A 23,272-nucleotide genomic window follows, 5' to 3' on the forward strand; every position below is an offset into this window, starting at 1 on the left:
CTGGGGGCCACAATCAAACTGAGTCTTGTAGGACTAGAATCAATGTGTTAGGAGGGCTTTCTTCTGGAGGCTCCCAGGAGAATCCAATGCTTGTCTCTCCTTTTCTTGGCTTGTAGCTGCATCACTTCAATCTCTTCTTCCATCTTCACTTCAACTTCTGTCCTTTCTGTATTCAAATATCTCTCTATATCCCTCTTATATGGATGTATGTGAAGGCATTTAGGACCCACTCAGATAATTCAGACAATTTCCCCATTTTAAGATCCTTAATTTAACATGGATAGAGAGGTTAGACTAGTGAATTGTTCCTCTGCAGAGCACACTTTGCCACATAAGGTATATTAGTTTGCTAGGACTGCCATGACAAAATGCCACAGACTGACTGGCTTAAACAAAATAAATTAAATTTCTTAAAGTTCTGGAGGCCAGAAGTCCAAGATCAAGACATCAGCAGACTTGGTTCTTCTGAGACCCCACTTCTTGGCATGTGGATGGCTGCCTTCTCACTGCGTGTAACATGGTCTTTGTGCCATGAATGCTCATTCCACATGTCAATATGTTCAGATTTGCTCTTCTTATATGGACACCAACAAAATTGAATTAGGGCCTATCTTAATGACCTCATTTTAACTTAACATACCTCTTTAAAAGATCTATCACTTTCAATCAAAAAATATTTCATTCTTTCAGTGTAGTCAATCCTGAGTATTTACAGGTTGAAATAAGCAAATTTATTTTACATTATACTGCCTGCATTTACAGAATAGTTATTTTTTTAAATACTATTAAGGATTGAGGTAAAATCCTAGGAAATATCTGAATTCTGCATGTTCTTTTTCCATTTTTACAGAAAAAATACACTGACAATCAATGAAAAGATTCAAGCGGTTGACACTGAACTATCAGCTTGACTATTTAAATCAGGTAAATGTTCTAGCTTTTTTGTTACTTGGCTCATACAATCTTAACTTTCTATAAAATCTTTGTCCTATAGCCCGCTTTCTCTGGTGAGGATACTTTGAGTACTACTTACTGGGAGAGGTTGCTGAAGCTTTGATTCATTTTCTGTGATACTAAATATAAAGCATCAATTAAGACTTTGTATTTACAGACATTTCAAGTAGATTGAAGATGCTTATTGATTAGATATGTGATCTAAGTACACTTAACATCCATTGGTTTTCTATTTCTTGTTAATCCTTAACAGATGGTACAGAATTCATTATGGCTCAGCCAGAATCACAGCAAATTTTTTTCTTGTCAGCAGAACAATATTCCTAATTCCTTAGAGAGTGAGTTAACTTTTAAACTCTCTTAGAAAAGACTTAACTTTTAAGAAGACAGCCATCAAAACACATAGCTACGTTTATTCAACATTTCCTTCTCATTCTGCCATTCTAAAGACAAGAAATAAATAGAACAATAGCTCTATTATTCAATGACTCTTTGTTGAACGCTATTATGTGCTGGGACAGGGTGCTAAACACTGATATGTACAGAAAAAAAAAAAAAAAAAGAGAACTTTGCCCCTAAGGATACATGCTTTACTGTGAGGTGCAAATATACTAATATATACTTAAATTATATTGTACTTAAACTATGATAGAAATAAGAAAAAAGAGGGAATTTGGAAGAGTGACTAATTCCCTTTGAAACAGAAATGAAGTCAAAGAAGCCCAGCCGATTATCTACTTCTAGCAGTATTATTTGCCATAATTGAAAGTGCTATGGTCCTAATTTTCTTCGTTCTTGCCTCTTTATTGTGAAATTAGATGACTCATTAAGAAAATAAGACAACCAAAGACATGTGCAACACAAAGTAAAAACACAAGATTGCTGGGCATGGTGGCTCACACCTGTAATCCCAACACTTTGGGAGGCCGAGGTGGGTGGATTACCTGAGGTCAGGAGTTCAAGACCAGCCTGGTCAACACGGCGAAACCCCATCTCTACTGAAAATACAAAAATTAGCCAGGTGTAGTGGCCCACGCCTGTAATCCCAGTTACTCGGGAGGCTGAGGTAGGAGAATCGCTAGAACCTGGGAGGCGGAGGTTGCAGTGAGCCAAAATCGCGCCACTGCACTCCAGCCTGGGTGACAGAGCGAGATTCTGTCTCAAAAAAATAAATACAAAATAGAAAAAGCACAAGATTAAAGATATAAAGGTTGAAAGGGCATTTGAGAAAATTCAGAAATACATTTCTAATTTTAAAAACTCTAAGTAATACGGAAAAGTAGAGACCCACTTAACTGTAAGAAAGATTGTTTACCAAAAAGAGTGGAAAATATTATCCCAAATCAGTAACTCCAACTGCATTTCAATTAAAATCAGAAACTACATAATAAAATTATGTAATATAAAACTACATTAATAAAATTAATGTGGTATTGATGTAAACTAGCAATAGACAAATTGATCAGTGGAATCCAGTCATTTTCAAAAGCAGACTCCATTATATATGTGAGAATTTAATACATAATCATCTTGATTTTTCTCTTATAGTGAGGAATATGTGATTTGTTTAATAAGTGTACTAACATAAACAGGCATTCCTTTAGAAGAAAATGCTGTATTCAAAAAATAATTCCAAAATTATTAATATATGAGACTAAAAGCACTTGCAAATTACCAAGATTCTTTTTCTCTCTAGTGTCTTGTCCAAAAATGCAACTGGGCTAGGTGTTTGTAACGTGTGTGTGGTGTGTGATGTTTTATGATCTGAATGTTTATGTCTTCCCAAAATTTATGTTGAAATCCTACCCTCAAGGTAATAGTACTAGGAGATGAGGTCTTTGGGACATAATTAGGTGATGAGAGTGGGCCGCTCATGAATGACATTAGTGTACTTATAAAAGAGACCTGAGAGTGACTTCTCACTCCCTCCACATATGAGAACACAGCTAGAAGGCATCACCTATTAGCTGGAAAGGGAGCCCTTACCAGACACCAAATCTACCTCAGATTTGGACTTTTCAGACCTCAGAATTGTGATAAATAAATTTCTGGTGTTTATAGCCTACCCAGTTTACAATATTTTGTTATAGCAGCTTGGATGGACTAAGACATGGTGTGTGCATGCATACGTATACAAATATGTTATACATACATGTATTCTCTGGGAAATAAAATGGAAATAAAGTATATATAGGAATTATGAAATTTAGGGTACAGGTGAGCTAATGTAGGTTCATGGAAAAGAGAAAATGTGGAGTCAAGCATAAATGCTTTTTAAAAGGATGATAAAATATCCGAGATACGTGTTGTTATTTTTAGGCCCTCATAAAAATTAAGTATGTGTACATGTATGAATATTTTTTAAAATATTCTAAAAATGATTTCAGATTAGAAAACAACTAAGTTACATTCATTTGCAATTAAATTATCTCTGTGAATATAGTTTAACCAAATATATTGGTAGGCAATGAGGACTGTGGTTTCTGTAATCACTAGTGATATTCCAGTTCACAAATTTTCATGGAGTGTAGACCCCCCCACTAAATAAAGCTTATGCACAAAGGAGAAATATCTTTGAAATTGCTATTACAATGCTTGGCAGCTTATATGCATTAAGTTCATGATAACATTTTCTCAGGAAGCTAATCTCCATGGATAGACCTTGATGTTGAAGTTCAATTTATACCCTAGGTTAGCTCCTTATACTCTCTATCAACCATAGTTAGTTATTAGAGCTCCTTAAAACTGTCACCTCTATTTGTTGCATCATCTCTGATTTCTTTCAGCAGTGTTTTGTACTTCTCATTGTAGAGATTTTGCACCTTTCTGTTTAGCTGTATTCCTAGGTATTTTCATGCTCATGGATAGGAAGAATAAATATCATGAAAATGGCCATACTGCCCAAAGCAATTTGCAGATTCAGTGCTATTCCTAACAAACTACCAATGTCATTTTTCACAGATTCAGAAAAAAAAAGATTCTAAAATGTTGTGGAATAAAAAGAGCCCTAATAGCGAAAGCAATCCTAAGCAAAAAGAACAAAGTCAGAGGCATCGTGTTACCTGACTTGAAACTATACTGCAGGGCTACTGTAACCAAAACTGCATAGCACTGTCAAGAAAACAGACAGGTAGACCAATGGAACAGAATAGAGAAGCCAGAAATAAATCTGCACACCTAAAACAATCTGATCATTGACAAAGTCAACAAAAATAAACAATGGAGAAAATACTCCTCATTCAATAAATGGTGCTAGGATGACTGGCTATCCGTATGCAGAAGAAGGAAACTGGACCTCTACGTTTCACCCTATACAAAAATTAACGGAAGTCAGATTAAAGACAAATGTTAGACAGGAAAAATCACTAATGGGTACAGGCTTAATACCTGGGTGACAAAAAAATCTGTACAACAAACCCCCATGATACAAGTTTACCTATATAACAAGCCTGCACATGTATCCCTGAACTTAAAAGTTAAATTAAAAAAAAAAAAAAAGATTCTAGAAGAAAACCTAGAAAAACTCCTTCTCAATGTTGACCGTGGCAAAGAATTTATGGCTAAATCCTCAAAAGCAACTACAACAATGACACACTGACAAATAGAACCTAATTAAAAAAAGAGCGCCTGCACAGCAAGAGAAACTATAAAGGGAGTAAACAGACAACCTACAGAATGGGAGAAAATATTCACAAGCTATGCATCTGACAAAGTCCTAATATCCAGAATCTATAAGGAACTTAAATCAACAAGCAAGAAACAAATACCCCATTAAAAAGTGGGCAAAAGGACACAAACACACACTTCTCAAAAGAAAGCATATAAGCAGCCAACAAATATATTTTTAAAATGCTCATAATCACTAATCATCAGAGAAATCCAAATCCAAGTCACAATGAGATACCATCTTACACCACTCAGAATGGGTTTTGCTAAAATGTCCAAAAGTCACAGATACTGGCAAGGTTGTGGAGAAAGGGGGATACTTATACACTGCTGGTGGGAATGTAAATTAGTCCAGTCACTGTGGGGAGCAGTTTGGAGATTTCTCAGAGAACTAAGAGTTAAACTATCATTGCATCCAGCGATTCCACTACCAGGTATTTACCCAAAGGAAACCAATCTGTTAATTTGGTCATTCTACCAAAAAGACACATGTACCCATATGTTCATCACAGTGCTATTCACAATAGCAAAGGCATTTGCTAGATGCCAGCAACTCTGGATTGAATAAAGAAAAGGTGGTACGTTTACACCATGGAATACTATGGAAGCATAAAAAGCATGAAATCATGTTATTTGCAGCAACATGGATGCATCTGGAGGCCGTTATCCTAAGTGAACTAATACAGAAACAGATAACCAAATACTGCATGTTCTCATTTATAAGTGGGAGCTAAACATCAAGTACACATGGACATAAAGATGAGAACAATAGACACTGGGGAATACAAGAGGAAGGAGAGAGAGGAGTCAAGGGGCCGAAAAACCACCTACTGGGTACTATGCTTACCACCTGGGAGACAGATTCATTCATACTCCAAACCTCAGAAGCATGCAATATACCTGTGTAGCAGTCCACATGTTCCCACTAAACCTATAATAAAAGCTGAAAAATAAATAATTTTTTAAAAACTGTAGTCTTTTTAAAAAATAAGCATCCTGATGCTTAACTCTTCTGCTTATTTTGAGGATTGAACTAGATAACACATATAAAGCCCCTAGAAGAGAGCTTGGTATAGAGTGAATGCTTAATAAATACTAGCTATTCCTATAAATAGAGCCTCACAATATAGAGTGGAGTACAGCGTTACAGTGGTGAAAAGCACATTCCAGTGTCTGATTGGATAGGGTATGGTTGTTTTTTTTTTTTTTTTTACATAGAAAGTGGTGAAAGAAAACTGTGAATCTCCCTTTCAAATGTTCTTCAATAGAAATTCACTTATCACTAAGAAACACCTCATTTTAGGTCTGCAGCAGAACCGAATCAGGTCTGAGCGATGTTTGCTCTCACAGGATATTACTGTCATTACTGAGATGTCAGAACACTCTGAATTGGGAAAACACTCTAGAAGCGTGAGTGAATGAGAGAAAAAGAACTCAGAATTTTCCCCTTTTTTGCTTTCATTTAGTTTCTTTTTATCCAAGTCTGATATGCTGAAATGACACATTTTGATTAATATATCTTACTATGTTCTGGTGGAGATAAAGAAAGAGAGATAAAGAGAGAGAGAGAGACAGAGACACAGAGAGATAATCTCAATGTAGCCACTTTCAATCTGCTTCAGATACCAGGGATGCCTCTATTATATTGTTGTTTCTGTTGTCTCTACCTCTTTTGATAGAAAACGGCCAATCTCTTTTTGATCTGTGTATTTATTCTGTATCATCAGTGTGCATTGTAATGTAAGCACTCTGTATGGGATTCCTATATTACCAGCAAATTTTACAGTTCTTGAAGCAGGGGTGAACACTGGGAATGGTCAGAAATTTCTAATTTTGCATACCTGAAAATATCTAGCTATATGTCCTTAAGGAATATCATTTATATTGAGGCTCTTGAATTTATGTTTATTAATTTAATTTTCAAAATTGCATTTCAAAGAAGATGTTATAATGTTATAATCCCCGTTTAACAGATAATGAAACTGAAACTCAGATAAGCTAGGTGATTTGTTCCAAGTCACATAGTCTCTGAGTGGCAAACAAGGTATTGCTATCTGCGTCTCAGGCCACAGTCTTAGGTATTCTCTTGACAAACTATGCTAACGCTCCCCTCCACTTAATTTCTCTTAAATTAAGCAAAAAGGAGTAGGCTAAATGAACGCTAAACTCTTTTTAAACTACAGTTTATGATTTGTATTCATAAAGTTTGGTAATATTGACCTCTCTGAGAACCTTAGAAGAAGGAGCTTTGCAAAACAATGAAGGAATAGGATAGAAAATCTAGAACATTTAAAATTTACCACAATTTGGCCTTGGCAATGATTTGTTGGCTATGATCCCAAAAGCATAGACAAGGAAAGCAAACATAAACGGGATTGTATCAAACAAAAAAATCAACACAGAAAGGAAAACAATCATAGAGTGAAGAGGCAACCTAAGGGAATAAGAGAAAATATTGGTAAACCTAAGATGTTTATATCCAAAATATAAAAGAAAATCAATGCCCCCCCCCCTTTTTTTTTTGAGACAGAGTCTGGCTCTGTCGCCCAGACTGGAGTGCAGTGGTGCAATCTCGGCTCACTGCAAGCTCCGCCTCCTGGGTTCACGCCCTTCTCCTGCCTCAGCCTCCTGAGTAGCTGGGACCACAGGCGTCCGCGACCAAGCCGGGCTAATTTTTTTTTGTATTTTTAGTAGAGATGGGGTTTCACCGTGTTAGCCAGGATGGTCTCGATCTCCTGACTTCGTGATCTGCCCGCCTCGACCTCCCAAAGTGCTGGAATTACAGGCGTGAGCAACCACGCCCGGCTAATGCTCCTTTTTTTTGGCTAAGATCAAGTGAAAAATATATAAGAAACTAAAGAAAAAAAGCCCTCAATAGCAAGAAAACAAGTAAGTTGATTAATAAATGGACTAAAGGGCAGGGCATGGTAGCTCACGCCTGTAATCCCAACACTTTGGGAGGTCAGGAATTTGAGACCAGCCTGGCTACTATGGTTGAAACTAGTCTTTACTAAAAATACCAAAAAAAAATTAAAAATGAAAAATAAAAATTAGCTGGGCATGGTGGTGCATGCCTATGATCCCAGCTACTCAGGAGGTTGAGGCAGGGGAATCCCTTGAACCCGGGAGGTAGAAGTTGGAGTGAGCCGAGATCGTGCCACTGTTCTCCAGCCTGGGTGACAGAGTGAGACTCCATCTCCAAAAAAAAAAAAAAAAAAAAAAAAAAAAAAGAAAGAAAGAAAGTGGACTAAGGACCTAAATAGGCCTATCTCAAAAAAAGACATTGAAATGGCCAAGAGGTCTAAGAAAAAATGCTCAACTTCACTAATTATTAGAGAAATACAAATTAAAGCCACTATGAGATACCACCTCGCTACTGTTAGAATAGCTATTATCAAAAAAATGAAAGATAACAAGTATTGGCAAGGATGTGAAGATGGAACCCTTGCTCACTGATGGTGTGAATATAAATTAGTACAGCTGTTATGGAAAATGGTATGGAGATGTCTCAAACTAATATAAAACTACCATATGATACAGCAAGTCCCCTTTATATATATATATAAAATATATAAACATATATTTTTATATATTAATATATAATTATATATAATTAAAATATATGTTTATATATTAATATATAATTATATATATATATAGATCCAAAGGGAATGAAATCAGCATACTGAAGAGATATCTGTATTCCCATGTTCATTGTGGCAATATTCACGACCACAATGATATGAGATAAATGTGTGTCCATAAACAGACAAATGAATAAAGAAAATGTGGTATATGTACACAATGCAATATTATTCAGCCTGAAGAAAAGGAAATCCTGTCATTTTCAATAACATGGATAAACCTGGAATACATGATGCTAAGTGTGATAAACCAGGCACAGAAAGAAAAATATCGCATGATCTCATATATATGTGGAATCTAAAATAGTCAAACTCATAGAAACAGAGAGCAGTGTTGTGATTACCAGGGACTGAGAGCTCAGGGGGTTGGTTGGTCAGCTGTTGGTGAAAGACTGTAAAGTTTCAATTAGAAGGAATTACTTCTAGAAATCTGTTGTACAGCATGATTACTATAGGAAATAATAAGGTACTGTATACTCAAAAGTTGCAAAGAGAGTAGGTTTTAAATGTTATCAAAAATAAATAATTATGTAAGGTGATGAATATCTTAATTAGCTTGATTTAGTCGCTCCACAATGTATACACATATATCAAAACATCACATTTTATCCCATAAATATATACAATAAAATAAAGATATATGTACTAAAATAAGCAAACATGCTTTCAGAGTGACTGTTTCTCTTTTATTTTTGGACAACTGGGCATTTCAAGTAATTAAAATACCATTTAGAAATGTTACTTTTCCTTTTGATATGTTACATAAAGCAATTGCTCTGAAGTGAAAGAGGACATTAGAATAACCCTACTTTGGTAAGTTTTTATACTACAATCCACAGCTGAATGTACTGCCCTGTACAGTGGTCTTGCAAAGGTTAGAGGAAACATAAAAATTGGGAAAAAATAATAAAAATACCCAGATTTTCTAAGGAAAATAACAGGAAAGTGGTTATTTTAAGATTGAAGACATAGCACACAATTCAGTTCCTAAACTTGATTAGATTCCCTTATACAGCCTGAGAAAAATGAGCCTGAAATGGAAGCAATTACAGAATACAGAATAAAACTATTTTTTAAAAAGTGTCTTTTATGTTAGGAAAAGTCCTGAAAGGGCACCATCTAACTGTAGAATACTTGGCTGCCCAAAGTAATCCCATAAGAAATGGAGCTTGAATTGAGATAAGAAAAAAAGATGAAAAATTGCTTTATCTTACTAAAAATATCCTGTACAATAAGAGAACATTTTGTGAAAGGAATAACAATAACAGCTGTAATCATATGTTGCATAAGATGTTTCATTTGTTTATTCTCTCATATATCTACAAAATAGTTGTAAGTAGTGGAATTTATTTTAAACTTTCAAGAAATTATTGCCTTATTCTTTCTTATTCCTCCTTCATATCCATTTTAGTTAAAAGACTACTTATGATTACATGTAATCACATGATAGAGGAATATATGTTGTCCTATATTTCTTTGTTAACATTTAGCATTCCTGTCTCTCTTCAGAAATAATGAAGAACAAACAGCAGATTTGGTAAATTGCATTATTCTTCACCCTTCCCTGTATTCAAACCCCAATTTTTCATGCCTTCCTGTAACCAAGCCCTTTGCTGTATAATTTACAGCTCTGTCCATAAGAGGGGTGGAATTTAGTTTCCCACCCCTTGACTTTGAGTTCAGCTCAGTGACTCTAAACGACAATGTGCCACTTCAACATTTAGACTTCAAGTGTTCATGCAGGCTTCTGTTTGTTTTCACTTCTGCCATTGCCAGGAGCAAAACAGGTTAACTAGCCAGTTGGTTCTAGGAGGAGAAAGAGAAACATGAGGTATAGAGCTGTCCCAGCCAAGCCCACCCTAGATTGGCCAGTCTTCAAGCAACTCAAAGTTAGTGAGAATAAATGACTGTTATTTTAAGCCTCTCAGCTTAGGAGTTGTTTGTTATGCAGAGCATCTTTCAGTAGATAAATTATACAGTGGATACGGTATATGTGAAATCTGATGACAATACACACATATACACACATTCAGCAACGACTATAGGTTTTTGTGACAATGAGATTTTTACCTAAGACCCTGGGGTTCTTTTGAGTTCAATTACTTAACATGTATTGGCAGAATGAATCCTAATATGAAATAAAGCCAGGTTCTCTCTTTCCTCTAAATAGCAGGAGTGCTTGTTATATTATAATAAACTTACTCTGTTGCACACTCTCAAAAATCCTGTAACTCTCCTTCTTGACACATATCATATTTGTAATATACTATTAATTCTATTTAAATTTCTGCTTTGCCCAGTAGGATGAATAATATCTAAGAATTACTGTTATCTTTATTTCTTACACAATGCTATGAGGAGCTCTTATTATCACTATTTGACAGATGATGCCTCTGAGGTTCAGAGATGCTAAGTAAATTACCTAACATCACATAGCAGGAAAGTAGCATAACTGAAGTTGAAATCCAAGAAGCCTGGTCCAGAACCCTTGCTCTAAACCATTTTCCTATATAGCACCACGGTCTTGGAGGTCATTATTCTTCCCCATCACCTTGCTGAGCACCCGACATGTATATACAGAACTGCTGTTGAAAGGTTTAATTTGACATGTTGAAGCTGAGGTGGCACATACACTGTGAAAGGAGGAAATCTAATATCATGTTGAAGATAATTACTTTACTTGATTAACATTTTTTTTAGTACAGTCATGAAGCAGCCACTGTGGCATGTGCTAATGACTTACAAGCTGGAAAACAACAACAACAACAAAAAAAACAAAAAAAAAACAAAAAAAACCAGACATGATCCTTGCTCTCTTGGTACATACATTCCAGTGATGTAGATATAAATAAACAAAGAAACAAGAAGTGACCATTACAAAATGTGGGAGGGCTGTTGAAATAACCAAACAGAATGATGCTAGAAAATAATGAGTATGAATGAAAAACATTCTATTTTTTTGGTGGTTAGAGAATGCCTTCATTTAAGAGAAAGTATTTAATCTGAGATCTGACAAATGGGTAGGAACAATGGAGGAGATCATTGAGGAAGAATGTGTGAGGGTCCCAGGCAGGAAAAGCCACCATTCCACTTTCTCTAGACCGTTGCTGAAACCTTCCAAAGCTCTGTCAACATTCACTTCCCAATGTATTCTCCACACTGGTGAACTTTCTCAAGTTGTTCTCCATTATTTTAGGGAAGAGAAAACAACTACTTAACAAGGTCGGTAGGCTTGGCTCATGCCTTTTTTCCAAACTCATTTAATTCTTTTTTGCTTTCTGTCCTGGCTATTTGTCCTTCTGTTACCTTGTCCTTGTCATGCTTTCTTATGCCTCACATCTGCACATTTACACATATAGAGTTCTCTGCCTGAGTCCTTCTTTTTAAAAAATAATGTATGCTGACATCTCAGATTTCAACTAAAGAGTCAGTATTCTGAGGATCCTTGTTTTGTTTCCTGACCATATCGAATTTCACTTATATGACATCCATAGCACAGGATTCTTTACTTCTCTGTATATTTGCAAAAATAATATTTTATAATTGTGTTTGCATGAGTATGCATGGGTGTGTGAACACTGGATGACCATAAATTAAATGAAGTCATCAATGTTGTCTTTTTGTAAGTATCATTACGTCCCATATGTTTGAAAAATGCCTGACAAACATTAGATGCTCAATACATGTTTATTTAGTATATTGAATAAAACTTACTGAAGAGTTTTAGGTAGGAGGATTACAAAATTCAATGTATACTTTAAGATTATCCCATTTGTTGCTTAAAGAGTAGTGAGCTGGAAAGGGGGCAATTGTGAAATCTCTATTCACAATGATCTCCTACCTGGACTACTATAGCAGCCTGTTAACCGCAGCTTGTTAACTTCAAACTGCAAAGCAGCCTGTTAACCGCAGCTTGTTAACTTCAAACTGCAAAGCAGAATGAAGTGGCAGAAAACAGATTCTAAAAAGTAGTTGGATTTGAGATCATACTGGAGAAAGAATTTTCAAGATTTACTGATATTAGCTGAGAATGATAAAAAAAGGAAACCAATTAAGAATAGCTCTTAGGTTTGTGGGAGCATCTTAAAATGTTTATGGCGATAAGGAAAATTCATGTGCAAGGAAAAGCTCTATAATGGGGAAATAAAGACTTAGTCTTTGGCCATGTTAAATTTAAGATGTCTTTGAAACATTCATTAGACAACGTCAAATATACAGTTGAATTTTATTTATCTGGAGACCTATGAGAGAAGATTCAAGTACATATATAAATTTAGGTATCATCAGTATATACATTTCATTGAAAACTATGACAATAAGCAAAAGCATGTATGAAGAAAGGGTAGTAAGAGACAGATTAGAGCTAATTCCTTCAGAATATCTACCTTTAGAAATAAATACGAGTTTAAAGAAAGAGTAGAAAGTATTTTCAACAAATAATGGTGAAACATTTAGATAGCTATTGATATGGTTTGGATCAGTGTTCCTACCAAATCTCATGTTAAGATGTAATCCCCAGTGTTGGAGGTAGGGCCTGTTGGAAGATGATTGGATCATGGGGGTGGTCCTTCATGAATGGTTTAGCACCATCTTCTGATGCTGTTCTCATGATAGTGAGTTCTCACGGGATCTGATTTTTTAAAAGTGTGTGGCACGTCCCCCACATCCCTCTTGTTCCTGCTTAGGCCATATAAGACTCACCTGCTCTCTGTTCACGTTCCACCATGATTATAAGTTTCCTGAAGCCTCCCCAGAAGCAGAAGCCACTATGCTTCCTGTACAGCCTACAGAATTGTGAGTCAATTAAACCTCTTTTCTTTATAAATTACTCAGTCTCAGGTATTTCTTTATAACAGTGTGAAAATAGACTAATACAGCCATATTGAAAATAAATAAATATAGGAAATCTTGATTTTGACCTCTTACCATGTAAAAAATTAAAGTTAGATAATAGATTAAAAGAAAAAAGATAAAGCTCTAAATAATATAGAATAAAATATAGAAGTGTATCTTTACAACTTTGGGTTTGGCAAATATTTTTTAGCTAGGACATAAAAAACATGGTGCTTAAAAGAAATAGAAGATGATAAATTGAGTTATTCAAAATTATAAACGTCTTCTTCAAAATACATTATTAAAGAATTAAATAAGTAAACCACAGACTGGGAAAAAGCATTCATAATTAATATATTTGACAAAGGAGTTGCAGAATACAAAAAGAACCCCTAAAACTCAAAAAGGCAAACAACCCAATTTAAAATATTGGCCAAATATTTGAAAGATACTTCACTAAAACTATCCAAATGACCAATAGTCACATGATAAGATACTCAACATCATTAATAATTAGAAAAAAAATAAACAGATTAAAGCTCTAATGAGAAATGACTTCATGGAATGAACTTCAGAAATTCTCAAATAACTTTATAGAAATCACCTCACAGAGTCAGCCGGGCGCGGTGGTTCATGCCTGTAATCCCACCACTTTGGGAGGCTGAGGTGGGCAGATCACTTGAGGTCAGTAATTCAAGACCAGCTTGGGCAACATGGTGAAACCCTGCTCTACTGAAAATATGAAAATTAGCTGGGCGTGGTGGTGGGTGCCTGTATACATGCATGTGTATATACTTTAAAGCACGTTGCAGACAACAATACTCTTCACTACTAAACACTTCAGCATGAATATCATTAACTAAACATTGCATTCTAAATTTCATTAGAATTTAATTTTTTTCTTTCAATATAAAATGTACCAACAAAGAAATGCAAAAATTTTTAGTACACCTTTTCATGATTTTTGAAAATTGCATACACTTATGTAAACTAAACCCCTGTTGAGACATAAAACTGTCCGCAGAATGTTTCCTAATGCCTTTTCCCAGTCAACCCCTACCCCCATTCTTCCAACTGCAATTCCCGCTCTGATATTCCCCTCAGTCTCCCGCGGATTAATTTCCATTTTCTGGAATTTCAAATAAATGCAATAATTTTTGTAAGACTTCTTATACTCAGCATAAAGTTTTCAAATTTCACTCATTTTACTTACTTATAAATAGTTCATTCATTTTCATTGCTGTGTAGTGTTTCATTATATAAATATACTTTAAAATTTATTTAAAATTTAAAATTCATTATTTAAAATTCATAAATTTAAAATTCATTTGCCAGTTGATGGACCTATGGGTTTTCTCCAATTTTGTGCTACTATGAATAAATCTTTGAACATTTGTGTATTAATCTTTTAGCAGACATACGTTTTTGTTTCTCTTGGTAAATATTTTGGACTAGAATCACTGAGTTACAGGATAAGTATATATTTAGTGTTATAAAGAAATGGAAGACATTTGCCAAACCAGTTATAACACTTAGATTCCAAAAAAATGTATGAAAACTCCAATTTTTCACATCTTCTCCAAAATTTAGTGCACACCATCTCATTGATTTTGTACTGGTTATAGCCTCTGTCAAGTACATTCTTCCTTCATGTATCTATGTGGACTGTTCACTCATACTCTTCAGGGTTTTCTTCAAGTCACTTTCTCAGTGTAGCCCCTACCTTTTAAATCATACTTAAAATTGTACCCAGAGCACCCACCCAACCCACAACACTATCTTCCTTTGTCTTTAATTTTCCCAGAGAATTTATGTACTTATCAGTTTGTCTATGCCCATCTATCTGATACCTATATCATGGATTGTGAACTCCATGAAAATAAGGAATTTTTGCTATTTGTTCACTTCTTCATTCCTTGTCTTTGTAAATATTCCTGACTCAACCTATGCACTCAGTATACATTTGTAGAATCAGTGCATACCTAGCAACACTGTGGAGTTGATAAAGACACAGCAGGATCCTATGTTTTTAAGAGGGTACTTTTGCTTGTACTCAAAAATCATCTAGGAACAACTTTTAGATGTTTGGGTTAAATTAACTCACCTGATTCATCAATTAAAATATCATTCTTTCTTTTTTTTTTCACTTGAGCCTAAAAAGGGACAACAGATATTCTAGTAATTCATTGTGACTGATAGTATATGCCTCAATGTCTAAAATAAAGAAACATTTTTCTTAAAGACTACAAATAAAACTTTTAAGAAAATTAGTGGTTTTTGTTTGTTTGTTTGTTTTTAAAGAACAACTAATTTTAACATCTCTCAGAATGTCTGGAAGACTTCTGTAATAAAAATTAAAAGTCTAGAAAATGTTGTAGCCCTTACCTCATTATGAATCGTGTGTTACTCATACAAAGGGAACACATATGGCAGTTTAATTGTGTATGATTTCTTGAAATTGTTTTAAGATTCACTTATCTTCTAACTATATAGCAGAATTCTTCCCAGAATTCTTTGCCTTGTTAATGAGTTCCTCATTTGAATATATGGAGAAAAGTTTCAGAATTGGTACAGCTGTTCAGTGAAACACTATTAAACTTTTATAGATTTCCCTTCTGAGAATTTAATTTCCTTTCAGGTAGTTTATTCATCAGAATAAGAGCACATGTTCTCAAAGTAGCTAAAAAATGTTTACGTTATTGAATACAAAAGTCCCTCTACTTAAAAGGTGGTTAAGTTTCGAAAGACAGCTTGCAATACATTTTTTTCTAAGTCCACAGAATGTCCAAGGGGGATGAGGGTAGTTTAAGCTTAGAGTCTATGAATATACTACTATTAGGAAGTGTATATTGTCTTTAAAGCTTTAAAAATAATCACATTTCTATTTTCCTTGATGATATAATAGGAATGACATTTTAAAAATTTTACTGTGATTTTCTTATTTAGCATTGTGGACTTATAACACTGACCCTTTTCTGACTGAGATAGCCATTACTCCATTACTTTGGGAGAAAATTAAGGTTAAAAGAAATAAGTTTTACTAAGGAAGGAAGGTATAGAAAAATATAGTAATGAGAGAGAAGGAAATAAATTATATATGTATAATATATATTAGGTATAATAAATATATAGTATATCAAATATATAGTATAGTAAATATATAATTATATAATATATAATACATATATAATATATTTAATACATATTATATATAACATTAAATATATAATATTTTATATATATATAGATCTTGGATACATTTTTCCAAATTCCTTTTTCTCTTCCCTTTCCATTTTAGTATATCTAGGATCAAGTAATAAAGCCCCATATTATAGTTTGAGACGCAGTGTAGATAAGTACCCATTTTGTATATGACATCAATATTATCTCTTCTGTAGAAGGAAGTTGTGACTTAGGAGAATTAAAAGAAAAAGCCAATTTCTGTTCCCAGGAATTCTGAGAAAATGGAAGGAGAGAGGAGCAGGAGATAAAATAGGTATCATTTGTTTATCCTTAGGAAATATCCCCCCCACACACTTTTTTTTCATTTTAGGTCTGAATCTTTGGGAAAATATACTGTGGATAAGAATTAGGTAAGAATTCAAATGCCATTTATTACAAGCAGGTCTTCAAAAGAGAAAGTTAGCTCCAAGATTTAAATGCTTTCTGAGTAGAAAAGGAGCCACACTGTGTATAAAGAATGGGGGTGGTGCTGGTAAGTTCATTTTTGGAATACTAAGTTGATTTCTGCAAAGCCTAGTGAGCTCATTTCAAGTTTACATGAGCAAATTCAATTTCCTATAATAGGTATAATTTACAGGCTTTGTGGTTATCACATGTCTTGCACTTAAGATTACATTTTAGGAGATTTAGATAATATCTTGATAGTAAACTCCACAGTAACATGAAGGGACACTCGCCCATTTTTTTCCCAAATGAAAATATGTAAAGAACTATAATTATAATAAAAAGAAACGAGCACGATTAGCTTTCATTTTAAGTCTTTCTTTCAGTAGTACTGTTTGCTCTTTCTGCTTTTGGGATTTCCAGCTTGTTTATACTTTAAAACTCCACTATAACTTCCATAACTTGCACATAGATTAGGACATACTGTGATTGGCTCCAGTCCCTGCCAGAGCATAACAATAGGGGTTGGAAGTGGGCTAACATTCTTCCTTAATTTTTTTTAGGTGGATGGGATATGAGAACGAGAGTAAGGCAGGCAACTCTGCTTTGTCAAAGAGGGATCTCCAGTATTTTCCAGACTCCATTTCCTTGACAAGGCTAATAAAGTAGTTGTAGTTTGCCATTTTTAGCACGTAAAACACAAGACATCCTGTTGTTTGAATTTCAGATAAAGAACACACAATTACTTAGCATAATTATGTCCAGGCAACATCCAGACATACTTATAGTACAAAAATTATTCATCATTCATCTGAAATTCAAAAGTTTGAAGGGGGTGAATATCATAGCTATTTATGGGGGCACTCACTAAAAGGTATGTGGGCTCTACTGCCCACTGCATTCTGGGATAGTGCATAAGGATCCAGTATCTTAAATATCAAGGCTTCTAACCTCTGCCTGTTGTTAGTGGCATTCTCGTCAGGATAAAAGTCTAGAGTCCCAAGGTTATAAATACATACAATTTTTATTTGTAAGTTAAAATAAATAAAAATATTGAGAAACTGAGCACTTTTCTCCAAGGGAGACTCCCTTCTCTGTGTTACCTCTGTATCACATTTCTTAGATTTATTACATGCATGAAAATGAGTATAATTATTCTTCTATATAGCTTTATCTTCAATATGACTATGAGGTTTTTGAGGGTAAATGCTATGCCTCAGTATACTTGGCAAAATGTCTGTCAAGAGAAGACACATGGGTAATGAGATTGAAGTGAATAGAAAAAAATTGGTGGCAAAAAAAGAGATATATGCAAATGCATACATGGCTAAAATAAGCTTTTTTCCTCCCTTGTAATTTTCATAAAAAATACTAGAAAATATGAGCAAGCAAAATCAATGAAGAATAGAAAAATCCCCTGCAATTCCATTGTTCAAACATTTTAGAAAATTTTTTGTCAGCTTCCTACTCTCAATCCTTGCTATAGAATTATGACATACAGTGATCATACTCTAGATTTTCTCTTAGAAATGTCTTGAACGACTCTCCTTTATAGAAAGTCCAACTCTACAACCATTTTTAATGATGAGGCATGACTGTTTGCAATTAACATTTTACAGATAAAATTAGCCATTTAGTAAATTTTTATTTTTTATTACTGTAAACAGCAATGTAATGAGAAGCCATGAGTCTATATAATTGGTTACATGGTGTTTTGTTTATTTTCTTTCACGAGACAATGCCTCCTTATTTCTTTTATTAATGTCTATTTTTATCCTTCTTTCCATATGAATGCTATATTTATTTGTAAATATTTTCTCCAGACCCTTGTTTGTATTAATTTGGAACTAATCAAATGCTTTATAATTTTATGTTCGAATTGACTTACTTATTCATTTAACAAACATTTATTGGGAGAACTTCTATTTGCCTGGCATTGGACAAACCAGGATAACAAATACGGCCTTGTATTCTAGTGGGAAGAATCATGGGAATACACAAGTAACAAAAAAATAATTACATGGATTTGCATTTGCAGTGAAAATTGTGACAAAGCACACAATGGCTGAGATAGTTAATCCTGTGGATGGTCAGGGAAGGCTTCTGCATGAATGGAGGTTTAAGCTGACACATAATATATGCAACATGCTGCAGGCAGAACATTAGTGAATGAGGGAACAGCTTGTACAAATGTGACAAGGCTACATTTTTTGAGGATCCCCAAAATTGGCTCGTCTAGAGCATAATCAGTGAAGAAATAATCATGAAAGATGAGCTAGGAGACACAAGGCAGAGCCTTATGAACCTGGCTACATATTTCAGATTTTTTTTTGTTACAGTGTGCAGCTATTAAAATTAAAGTGATCTATAAAACATACTTGTAATTTGCCTGAAGAATATTTCAAATCACCTCTTGTTTATTAGTAAACAGATAGCCATGTCATTTCTTGCTCTGGAGTACTTCTGATTAATTATTTAAGATTTGAAACTAACGGGTACAACAGGATAATTAGAGGCACACATAGAAAGAAGCAAATAATTCAGTCAAATTTATGTTCTAAACACACACTTTTTCTTCACCTGTGCAGTAGAAGCGTACATCTTCTCTCTGTTATTGTTTATTTTAACTTCATCTTTATTTTTATGAATCTTGTCTGTTCTGATAAAACTGTTTCATTTGTAGCAATGTGTGGCTTATTAAAAGTTGGAATTGAGCCAGAGTCTAAATGGGTTGGGTCTTGCCCCTGGATGATGGCTCTTGCCTGGAGAAGGTTATCCCAGGATGTCATCTTATGAAGATAATGTCTTCTATGTCAGTATTTTGAGAACTATGTAGAAAATTAGAAAACAAAATTTTTGAAAATCTGAGCAGATCAATTTTTACGCATATACTGAGGTATATTCTATTCAGGAGTGCTTTTTCTGAACTGAATTATAACACACTGCTTTCTTTACTATACTGTGACTTTAACCAGTGAGTTGTATAATTACATACCTGAAATAGATTTGCAGAACTCTGTATCCATCAAAGATCACAGAACCAAGAATTAAAACCCTATGACAGTACTTCTCAGAATTTATGATGGGTGCTATTTAAGTAATTTCTCCTCCACTGGGCACTGTTTTATGCTTCTGATATATTTGCTCTATTCCTCCAATCAACTCCGAATGATAAGATTTGATATTTCCATTCTATATATGAAGAAACTGAGATTCAGAGAAGTTGCACCACTCTTTCAAAGTCATAATAAGTGGTCAGGATGCAAACCTCATTTGTTTTCTTATGCCAATACTGTAGTGGCTTTTCTATTACAACATCCTGTTTTCCTTTCCTTTGAAGTAAATCTCTATAATATGATGCCTCATAACCAGGGACCCTGCTAACAAATATTGCATCATTTTTGCGCAAGTTCGAAAGAGCATCTCACGTACTCCAGGCAGCCTGATACCAAAGGCACATGACTTGACAAATAGAGTGCAGGCTGAATTTCAGTCCCCATTCTCTCTCTCAACTGGGGCCCTACAGCTGCAAAGAACTTTCATGTCTCTGTGTGAGCACCTTGAACATGATGGAAAGTATATTATATTAACAAGTAGTCTAAGTTAAAATATGTACTTATTATTTGAAAACCAATTAATTACTTGAACTACAGTAAAACAAAAATCCTTAGTTTTTCCAGTAATTTGATTATTCCGAATGTTAAATCTTATCCCAAGGTATAGTTTGGAGTACAGCATTTTGCTGTGTTCTGACAAGTTTAATACAACCTTGTTAATATTGTGTCTCATATCTGGTTTATAATGAGATTAAACACTCCTTTTTAATGACTTCCCCTTTTAAATTATTAAAGCTAAGTAAAATAAAATGTCTATCTAAATGTCATTTATAATATTTCTTTATTAATCTAAAAATGTTGGCCGGGCACAGTGGCACATGCCTGTAATTCCAGAACTTTGACAGACTGAGGTGGGAGGATCACTTCAGAAGCTCAAGACCAGTCTAAGTAACATAGTGAGACCCTGTCTTTACAAAAAAAAATAGAAAACATTAGCCAGGTGTGGTGGCATGTACCTGTAGTGTTAGCTACTCGAGAGGCTGAGGTGAGAGGATCACTTGAGCCTGGGAAGTGGAGGCTGCAGTGATCCGTGATGGTGCCAGTGCATTTCAGCCTGGGTGACAGAGTGAGACCCTATCTCAAAAAAAAAAAAAAAAAAAAAAAGTTAAAAAAAAATGTTAAGTGTGGGAAATTATAGACATTGAATACTATCACGAATGTTAGGTAACTATAATTACAGGAATCAAAACATTGACTCAGTTTATCTGTTAATACAAATGTATTTGTCCAGCCTAGTTTTGATAGTGGGGCATGGAGTAGATGTTGAGTGGTGTGGGGCAGGGAGATGAGGTTAGAATGTCATTTTAAAGTCAGGTCTAGCTCAATGACTTCTGAGGCTGGGTCACAAATGTAGCACAGCTTCCGTGCAAAATTTGCTTTCATAAGATACTTACTCTTAGAATCCAGGTGCCATAATGTGTGGAAGTTTCAGTCATACGAAGAAACCATGTGTAGGTGTTTTGGCTGAGAGCTCCCAGTGAGGTTCTAGCTCATAGCAAGCAAGCATCAGCCTACAGACACTTGACAGAGGTGGCTTTTGAGACAACTCCAGCCCAGATGCTGTCAGACTGCAAATGCATGAGACAACCCCCCAGCTGAGGTTAGTCACCACAGAATGAGGAGAGATAAGAAAAATAAACAATAGTTACTGTTTTTGCTAGAAGTTTGAGATTTCTTAGGCAGCACTAGATAACCAAAGCTTTTCTACTTGAAAGAACAACAGATATTGTAAGCATCAGAGAACAACAACAACAAAAAATAGTATTTACAAAACCTGAGAGATGTCAGAGACAGATGAGATCAGTGTAGGTCATTGTATCTGAAAAAAAAATTCATGGAGAAAGTGGAACATAAGCTGGATATTGAAGGAAGATTAAGTATAACATCATCCAACAAGACGTATATCAATTAATAAAATCAAGTAGCATAATATAGAAGGTGAATTAACGTTCTTCTAAATAAAAAATATTTTAGTGGTTTTTATTGAGGACATAATTTACATAAATTAAGGTTAAAGAAGTTAGTAAACAACTTTAACATCACCTCATTTATTAATTTGGAATCACCATTTTACCTTAAATAATATAAGATCACATTGGGCTAATGTCGACAACAACAAAAAAAAACTGAACTTGTAACATGCAGAAGAGCCAAATATTTGATCTCTATAATGAAAAATAAAAATATGTTGTATTACCATATTTATAAACCAGAAAAGTTATGCAGTCAAATAAATTTGAATTAACAAACACCATAATATAGGTATCATTTTTCTTATCTTTTAAAATAATTTGACGAAAAGGAGTTTTGGATTGATAAGTAAAGAAGGTATGGTACTCTCTACACTTTTATTCATCTTGCATTAAATGGAAAGTTTGCCAAATAATCTGCTAATTAAGAAGAACATTGCACATTAATTTGACACTGTCTTTACTATTATAAATTTTGCTTTAAATTCCCAAGACCTCCTGTCCAATAGAAGAGATGACAATATGATATAATGTTGTTTTCTGCACTCAAAGTGTAAGTCTTTGAATAGACAAAATGTTTAATAGAGTGTAATTTCCTCTCAGACTTGTAGAATATCGATCATTGAAGTGGAATCTCTCATTTTACCTTCTAGCAGAAGATTTGAATTAGCTCATAAACTAGCTCAATCTCATTTTGGTAGGTTAGATTACTCTTTATCATATATTAACTGCCTCCTCCTCTGTGTGGCTGAAGTGTACTTCTCCAGTTCATGGGCAAAGAATCTGGCTATATGACTGGCTGTGGCCAGTCAAGTTGTGGGCAACAGTGACAGCAGGCTAGTTCTGAGCTTGGATTTTGGAAGGATTTGTAATGGAAGAACATGCCCCAGGTGTTCACTACTCCTTCCAGTTGTTTTCTAGAACGACTGCATGCAAAGCAGACCTGAACCCAAACATAATATCATCTAGCATATCCAAGCTCACATAAAATCTGTTGAATTGCAGCCAAATAGCAGGCACGTGAGTGTAAAATAAATGTCTGGTATTGTAAGCTACTGAGATATTAGGGTTCTTGTTATACATTATTTTTAAAGCCTGACTAATATATATGTTTAGAAATATTAAAGACAATTTCATTCCTTTAAGTTTTCAACTTTTCTTGAAACTATAAGAATTACGTTTGCCCCAGAAAAGAGCTATCAGTTTATTCTAACCCATTTGTTATATTCCAAATATGTAAGGACTTATTAATAGTTTTCTAAAGTAAATATTTTGCCAGATCATTATTTTACTGATAAAGTTTCATAATCCCCATGTATGATATACAAGTGAAGTTTCTTTATATCTATCCTCCATCTGGATAAGTGTGGAGTATACTAATGTCTTCTTAAAGTACAAAACACAGTGAGCATGCTGACAGACAGCGCCTATGAAACTCCCTTTTAGAATACAAATGTTTTGG

The 23,272-nt window shown here is 34.5% G+C and overlaps 1 long non-coding RNA gene across 1 annotated transcript in view; it reads left to right on the forward strand.

Moving 5' to 3' along the window:
• LOC123568378 (uncharacterized) overlaps positions 1 to 1,085 on the forward strand; it is a 235,455-nt gene extending 234,370 nt beyond the window's left edge. The window contains exon 3 of the long non-coding RNA XR_006691697.3: positions 851 to 1,085. This is a non-coding gene — a long non-coding RNA (uncharacterized lncRNA). The remainder of the gene's footprint in view (positions 1 to 850) is intronic.
• Positions 1,086 to 23,272: the final 22,187 nt, after the last annotated feature.

Source organism: Macaca fascicularis, chromosome 13 (genome assembly GCF_037993035.2).
Source record: "Macaca fascicularis isolate 582-1 chromosome 13, T2T-MFA8v1.1".
Classification (NCBI taxonomy): domain Eukaryota; kingdom Metazoa; phylum Chordata; class Mammalia; order Primates; family Cercopithecidae; genus Macaca; species Macaca fascicularis.